The following is an 8,608-nucleotide window of genomic DNA, read 5'->3' as shown; positions in this document are numbered from 1 at the left end:
AGAAACACACACACACACAAACTTAAAAAAATGCAGGAGAAAGTGAATCAAACAGCAGAAGTCATGAAAGAGGAAACACAAAAATCTCTTAAAGAATTACAGGAAAACAGAAACAAGCAAGTGAAGGAGTTAAGCAAAACCATCCAGGATCTAAAACCATAAGTAGAAACAACTAAGAAATCACAAAGGGAGACAACTTTGGAGATAGAAAACCTTGAGAAGAAATCAGGGGCCATAGATGCAAATATCAACAACAGAATACAAGAGATGGAAGAAAGAATACAAGAGATGGAAGATACTATAGAAACCATTGACTCAACAGTCAATGAAAATGCAAAATGCAAAAAGCATGTATCCCAGAACATCCAGGAAATCCAGGACACAATGAGAAGACCAAACCTAAGGATTATCGGTATAGATGAGAGTGAAGATTTATAGCTGAAAGGGCCAGCAAATATCTTCAACAAAATTATGGAAGTAAACTTTCCCAACTTAAAGAGAGAGATGCCCACGAATATACAAGAAGCCTACAGAACTCCAAACAGACTGGACCAGAGCAGAAATACCTCCCATCACATAATAATCAAAACCCCAAATGCACTAAAAAAAGAAAGAATATTAAAGGCAGTAAGAGAAAAAGGTCAAGTAACATATAAAGAAGACCTATCAGAATCACACCAGACTTCTCACCAGAGACCATGAAAGCTAGAAGATCCTGGGCAGATCTCATGCAGACTCTAAAAGAACACAAATGTCAGCCAAGACTACTATACCAAGCAAAACTCTCAATCAAAATAGATGGAGAAACCAAGATATTCCATGACAAAACCAAATTTACACAATATCTTACTACAAACCCAGCTCTACAAAGAATAATAGGAGGAAAACTCCAATACAAGGAGGGAAACGACACCTTGGAAAAAGCAAGATAGTTACCTTCTTTCATCAAACCCAAAAGAAGATAACCACTCAAATATAAAAATAACATCGAAAATGTCAGGAAGTAATAATCACTACTCCTTAATCTCTCTCTCTCTCTCTCTCTCTCTTTTTTTTTTTTTGATTTGGTTTTTTTCGAGACAGGTTTTCTCTGTATAGCCCTGGCTATCCTAGAACTCACTCTGTAGACCAGGCTGGCCTCGAACTCAGAAATCCATCTGCCTCTGCCTCCCAGAGTGCTAGGATTACAGGCGTGCGCCACCGCCCCCTGGCTTCTCCTTAATATCTCTTAATGTCAATGGACTCAACTCCCCAATAAAAAGACATAGACTAACAGACTGGATAAGGAAAGAGGACCCTGCATTTGCTGCATACAAGAAACACACCTCACTGTCAAAGACAAAAACTACCTTAGAGTAAAAGGCTGGGAGACAATTTTACAAGCCAATGGTCTCAGGAAACAAGCCGGAGTAGTCATTCTAATATCAGATAAAATTGACTTTCAACATAAAGTCATCAAAAGAGATACAGAAGTACACTTTTTGCTGGTCAAAGGAAAAATCCACCAAGAAGAACTTTAAATTCTTAACATCTATGCACCAATGCAAGGGCACCCTCATTTGTAAAAGAAACTTGACTAAAGCTCAAAGCACACATTTCACCCAACACAATAATTGTGTGTGACTTCAACACGCCACTCTCCTCAATGGACCGATCAGGAAAACAGAAACTAAACAGGGACACAATAAAACTAATTGAAGCTTTGGACCAATTGGACTTGACTGATATTTATAGAACATTTCACCCTAAAGCAAAAGAATATACCTTTTTCTCAGCACCTCATGGTACCTTCTCCAAAATCGATCATATACTTGGTCACAAGACAGTCCTCAACAAATATAAAAAGATTGAACTAGTCCCATGCTTCCTATCAGATCACTATGAAGTAAGAGCAGTCTTCAATGGGAACAAAAATGACAGAACACCCACATACACATGGAGGCTGAACAATAATCTACTCAATGACACCTTGGCCAAAGAAGAAATAAAGAAAGAAATCATAGACTTTTTAGAATTTAATGAAAATGAAGACACAACATACCCAAAACTTTGGGACACAATGAAAGCAGTGCTAAGAGGAAAACTCATATCCCTGAGTGCCTTCAAAAAGAAAATGGAGAGTGCATACACTAGCAGCTTAATGACACACCTGAAAGCCCTGGAACAAAAAGAAGCCAATTCACCCAGGAGTAGTAGAAGACAGGAAATCATCAAAATCAGGGCTGAAATCATTCAAGTGGAACCAAAGAGAACCATACTAAGAATCAATGAATCCAGAAGCTGGTTTTTTGAGAAAATCAACAAGATAGATAGACCCTTAGCCAGACTGACCAAAGGGCAGAGACAAAGTATCCAAATTAACAAAATTAGGAATGAAAAGGGGGATATAACAACAGAAATGGAAGAAATTTAAAAAATCATCAGATATTACTACAAAAGCCTATACTCAAAACAACTGGAGAATCTGGAGGAAATGGACAATTTCCTAGGCAGATACCAAATACCAAAATTAAATCAGGACCAAACAGATCATCTAAACAGTCCCGTAACCCCTAAAGAAATAGAAGGAGTCATAGAAAGTCTTCCAACCAAAAAAAGCACAGGACCAGATGGCTTCAGTGCAGAATTCTATCAGACCTTCAAAGAAGACCTAACACCAATACTCTTCAAACTATTCCTCAAAATAGAAACAGAAGGAACACAACCCAATTCCTTCTATGAAGCCACAATTACACTGATACCAAAACCACACGAAGATCCAACAAATGAAGAGTACTTCAGACCAATTTCGCTTATGAACATAGATGCAAAAATACTAAATAAAATTCTTGCCAACCAAATCCAAGAACACATCAAAAAGATCATCCACCATGATCAAGTAGGCATTATCCCAGGGATGCAGGGTTGGTTCAATATACAGAAATCCATCAATGCAATCCACTACATAAACAAACTCAAAGAAAAAGAAACCACATGGTCATTTCATTGGATGCTGAAAAAGCATTTGACAAAATTCAGCAGCCTTTCATGCTTAAAGTCTTAGAAAGTACAGGAATTCAAGGTCCATACCTAAACATAGTAAAAGCAATATACAGCAAACCAGTAGCCAGCATCAAACTAAATGGAAAGAAACTTGAAGAAATCCCACTAAAATCAGGGACTAGACAGGGCTGCCCATTTTCTCCTTATCTTTTCAATATTGTACTTGTGGTACTAGCTCTGGCAATAAGACAACATAAGGAGGTCAAAAGGGATACAAATTGGAAAGGAAGAAGTCAAACTATCATTATTTGCAGATGATATGATAGTCTACCTAAGTGACCCAAAAATCTCCAATAGAGAACTACTACAGCTGATAAACAACTTCAGCAAAGTGACAGGTTATAAAATCAACTCAAGCAAATCAGTAGCCTTCCTATACTCAAAGGATAAGCAGGCTGAGAAAGAAATTATGGAAATGACACCCTTCACAATAGCCACAAATAGTATAAAGTACCTTGGAGTGATTCTTACCAAACATGTGTAAAATCTGTATGACAAGAACTTCAATACTCTGAAGAAGGAAATAGAGGATGACCTCAAATAATGGAAAAACCTCCCATGCTCATGGATGTGCAGAATTAATATAGTTAAAATGGCCATTTTGCCAAAAGCAATATACAGATTCAGTGCAATACCCATCAAAATCCCAACTCAATTCTTCATAGAGTTAGAAAGAGCAATTCTCAAATTCATCTGGAATAACAAAAAACCCAGGAGAGCTAAAACTATTCTCAACAACAAAAGAAATTCTGGGGGAATCAGTATCCTTGACCACACACAATATTACAGAGCAATAGTGTTAAAAAAAAAAAAAAACTGCATGGTATTGGTACAGTGACAGGCAGGCGGATCAATGGAACAGGATTGAAGATCCAGAAATGCACCCACACACCTAAGGCCACTTGATCCTCGACAAAGGGCCTGAAAACAACCAATGGAAAAAAGATAGCCTTTTCTCCAAATGGTGCTGGTTCAATTGGAGGTCAGCATGCAGAAGAAGGGGAATTGATCCATCCTTGTCTCCTTGTACTAAGCTCAACTCCAAATGGATCAAGGACCTCCACATAAAGCCAGACACTCTGAAGCTAATAGAAAAGACTGGGGAAGACCATTGAGGACGTTGGTACAGGGGGAAAGTTCCTGAACAGAACACCAATAGCTTATGCTGTAAGATCAAGAATTGACAAATGGGACCTCATAAAATTCCAAAGTTTCTGTAAATCAAAGGACATCATCAATAGGACTAATCGGCAACCAATAAATTGGGAAAAGATCTTCACCAACCAATCATATATCAGATAGAGGGCTAATATCCAATATATACAAAGTACTCAGGAAGTTAGACTCCAGAAAACCAAATAACCCTATTAAAAATGGGGTACAGAGTTAAACAAAGAATTATCACATGAAGAACTTCGGATGGCGGAGAAACATCTTAAAAAATGCTCAACTTCACTAGGCATCAGGGAATTGCACATCAAAACAACCCTGAGATTTCACCTTACACCAGTCAGAATGGCTAATATTAAAAAATCAGGAGACAGCAGGTGTTGGCGAGGATGTGGAGAAAGAGGAACACTCCTCCACTGCTGGTGGGGTTGCAAATTAGTACAACCACTCTGGAAATCAGTCTGGAGGTTCCTCAGAAACTGGGCATGTCACTTCCAAAATATCCTGCTATACTACTCCTGGGCATATACCCAGAGGATTCCCCAGCATGTAATAAGGATATATGCTCCACTATGTTCATAGCAGCCCTATTGATAATAGCCAGAAATTGGAAAGAACCCAGGTATCCCTTAACAGAAGAATGGATGCAAAAAATGTGGTATATATATACAATGGAATACTATTCAGCCATTAGAAACAATGAATTCATGAAATTCTTAGGCAAATGGATGTAGCTGGAGAACACCATATTAAGTGAGGTAACCCACTCTCAAAAGATCAATCATGGTATGCACTCACTAATAAGTGGATATTAGCCTGGAAAACTGGGGGACCAGAAAAGGGGAAATCATTTGAAATGTAAATAAAAAGTATATCAAACTAAATTAAAAAAAATTACAGATACTGGGAAAACATTGGAAAACAATTTCCATCATTTTCTGAGTCAAAGAAACAATTTTTGTTATCAATAATAGTTAAGACTAAGGAGAGAATTAGGTATAATTACTATAGCATGGTAAAATATGCTTCAAATGAAAAATAAACAGAATAGAAATGTCAATTCACACTCATACACCCTTTTGAGGAAGTGTTCCTTTTATGAGTATGAATTGACCTTTCTATTCTATTTATTTTTCCAGGAATGTGCAGTAGTCTCAGTCAATTCTTCACCCCCCAACTAACAAATAGCACAGATTCTTAATTTAAAATATTAGATGGTAATACTAATCCTAAGGTTGCTGCAGCATGGATATACTATTCTGAATGTTTGTAAATAAAGGGGGAAATTAAGTAGTCCTGATAATGAAAATTTGCATAATTTTGTATGATTACATTTTCTTTCAACACTGAACACATACAGGTACTAGAGCAGCCTGGACATATTAGGACATTTCTATCCTTAAGATGAGAAAAGCTTAGATCTGGATGGAAATATTTAACATGAAGGAATATGTAAGGCCTTTATCAGAACAGGGAATATAGGTTGATGGTAGAACTATTAACTTTTATAGTGATCATCAGTTTATCAATCTAACAGAGGCATTTTTATCTATGTTTTATTAATTTTCTCATCCTATAAATGTGTATGTTTGTATCAAGTTGAAAAAAATCCAACAAGGAACAATTGACCTATTGTCAACTTGATACCCAGACACATCATTATTAAACTACACTCTTTTCTTTCATGTTTATTGCCAAGTTCTCACAATCATTTTTAACAGTCACAATCTTTAAAATTAAAAGACCCAAAAATCTCAGCCTAAAAAATATCCCAAATCACTCCAAACTCTACAATTTTCTCTAAAACTCCAAAGTGTGCTAAAATTGGGTTCATTTAAAATCAACATACAAGTTAAATTGCTTTATAGTCAAAGAGGGAAGAATTAAGACACACTAGTAGTCAAAAGCACAACCAAAGTTTAACATTATAAAAAGTGAAGAATTATGCATGTGTTATTCTCTTATGATCTCCTGGTTTCCAAAGGACTTATAAAGTTCTACTTCCCCAGCTCTGTCATACACAGCTCACAGACCTTATCTTTTAGGGTCAGGGTAACCCCACTCCAATACACACTTCTGCCCAATGTGGGCACTTCATTTTTTCTGGAATCTCCAAAATGTTCCACTACAACTAAACTGGACCTCTAATATCCTCTCCATCAGCGTACTACTGCTGCCAAATGGTGCCAAGCCTCAACTTCTGCATAAGACTAGTTTAGTCTAGGAGCTTCTACTGCAACTGAGCTGTACCTTCACACAACTCAGAATCACCTGTACTAGGTTTGTACTACCCACAGTGAACAGAATCCCCATCATACATTAATCAGGAATATGTCTCCACAATCTTGCCTACCAATAAGCATTTAGTTTGTATAAATTTGATTAAACAAGCAAACAAACATAAAGCGCAACTGAAAAAAGTTTGGGCAAATTAACCATAAGAGAGATCACCCAAATCAATGAAATCAAAAACAAAAGGTGAGACGTTATAACAGAAATAAATGAAATTCTATCAAACTCAAAATGTCACGATTTGGAAGGGACAATTTGTGAAATTGACAGATATGAATGAATTTTTAAATGCATAGACACACCAAATATAAAATCAAGTAGGTCAACATAAGAGCTAGTTCTCTGACAGTGGTAGCAGAAAAATAGCTTGTATTTTCCTATATCTAGGCATAGGTGATGACATTGACTCCATTTGAGTAAAAGATAGAACAAACAATAAAGAATCTGGGTCTCATAAATACATAAACCATCACAGTTTCCTTTGCTGTAAATGAGTAGACTGAGACAACATGGAACTGAACAAAAAAAATCCTAAATGAAGAATTGCAATTTTTTGGAAATACTTTAGATAGTACTTTAGTCATCAAATTAAATCAAGTCTGTTATTCTGCTTCACACAAGTCAGAATGGCCATCATCATGAATACAAATTACAATTAATTTTGGCATGGTATAGTAATAAAATAACTCTTACATGTTCTTAGTAGGAGTGTAAACTATCACATATACACTAAAAAGTAGCTCTGGAGGTTTCTCAAAATACAAACAAAAAGACTTAAAGTAGATTTTATTTGATCCAGCTATACTACAGCAATAGTTGCACATTAGTGTTAACTGCTACTTTATTCATAATCAACCTTAACGCCCAGTTACTGATAAATTGCTAAGAATATTGTGACACTTGAACACAGTGGAAAATTACTTAGCTATGTAGAGAAATAAACTGATGGAAACTGTAGGGAAATGAATGAAACTTGAACAAAAATTACACTGAGTGAGATATCTCATTTCTAGAAAGACAAATGCCAATTATCTCTCTCATATGTAAATTTTAGCTTCAATTTATTTATGTATTCTACTTGAAGCATGAATGGAACCCAGAAAAGTAGAAACAGGCCTTGTTGGCAAGCAGAGGTTCAGCGAAGTGAAAAAGCAGATTAAAGGTAAAATTAAATTAGTGAGGTGGAATGCTGGGAGTAGAAAATCTAAAGTAAGGAGGAGTTTGGGTACATAGTAGAAATTAGAGAATGAAAAGGGTGAGGGTATAAAAAGACATGTCAAAACCTAACTTAAAAAAAAAAGATAAGTGGAAGGATTGCAGAATATACCTGAAAGGAAAGAAGAAGGGTAATATCAAGTGATGAGGAAATATTATCTATAATTAAGGTTGGGAGTGGCCCAGGACTATAGGCATAAACAAATATTTAGAAAGCAACTCGACAAGACATTTCAAGAAGTAACACTAGAAAGTTCCATAACAGGGTCTATGTTCTCCAAAACCATGGTCTTCTAACCAAAGCTATACTACTCGTCATGAAATTCCCTCCAACAAAGCAAGACTCATATTTAAGCAGATAAACAAAGAGGTAATCAAAGACAGCACTCAAATACTAATAACCTACATTGTCTTCAAGAACAATGGGGCACAGTGACTATGATACAAAGAACTAACCAATGAGTATTCCTGCCATGGTGTCCCACTATAGACACAAGTATTTTTTTTTCCTTACTTTACCTTGAAAATCTACATTTTTTCTGAAGGAAAACGTCAATTTCTTGAAGTGACTGCTGAGCAGGGTAGAGAAGATAGGAAATTTTATATGAAATTTCTGTTCCACAGTATTTATTCTCAGACAGTTAATATCATATGATAACAGAAGGGAACACAAAGATGAAAATTGACACAAAACTGTATACCCAAAGCCAGTACCAGAAATCATTTTATCAGCAGCAGCTAAATACACTGACAGCAATGCTGGTTTTATGGGCAACAATTATATCTCCCTATATTTAAAAGGCTGCATGTTAGTAGTTCTCTGTTCATATTGAAAATAAATAAGAAATCAATGGTGAGAGAATCAGGAAAATAATCATGCAGATAGTAA

This window comes from Apodemus sylvaticus, chromosome X (assembly GCF_947179515.1).
Source record: "Apodemus sylvaticus chromosome X, mApoSyl1.1, whole genome shotgun sequence".
NCBI classification, from domain to species: Eukaryota; Metazoa; Chordata; class Mammalia; order Rodentia; family Muridae; genus Apodemus; species Apodemus sylvaticus.
This window is presented reverse-complemented; position numbering follows the sequence as displayed.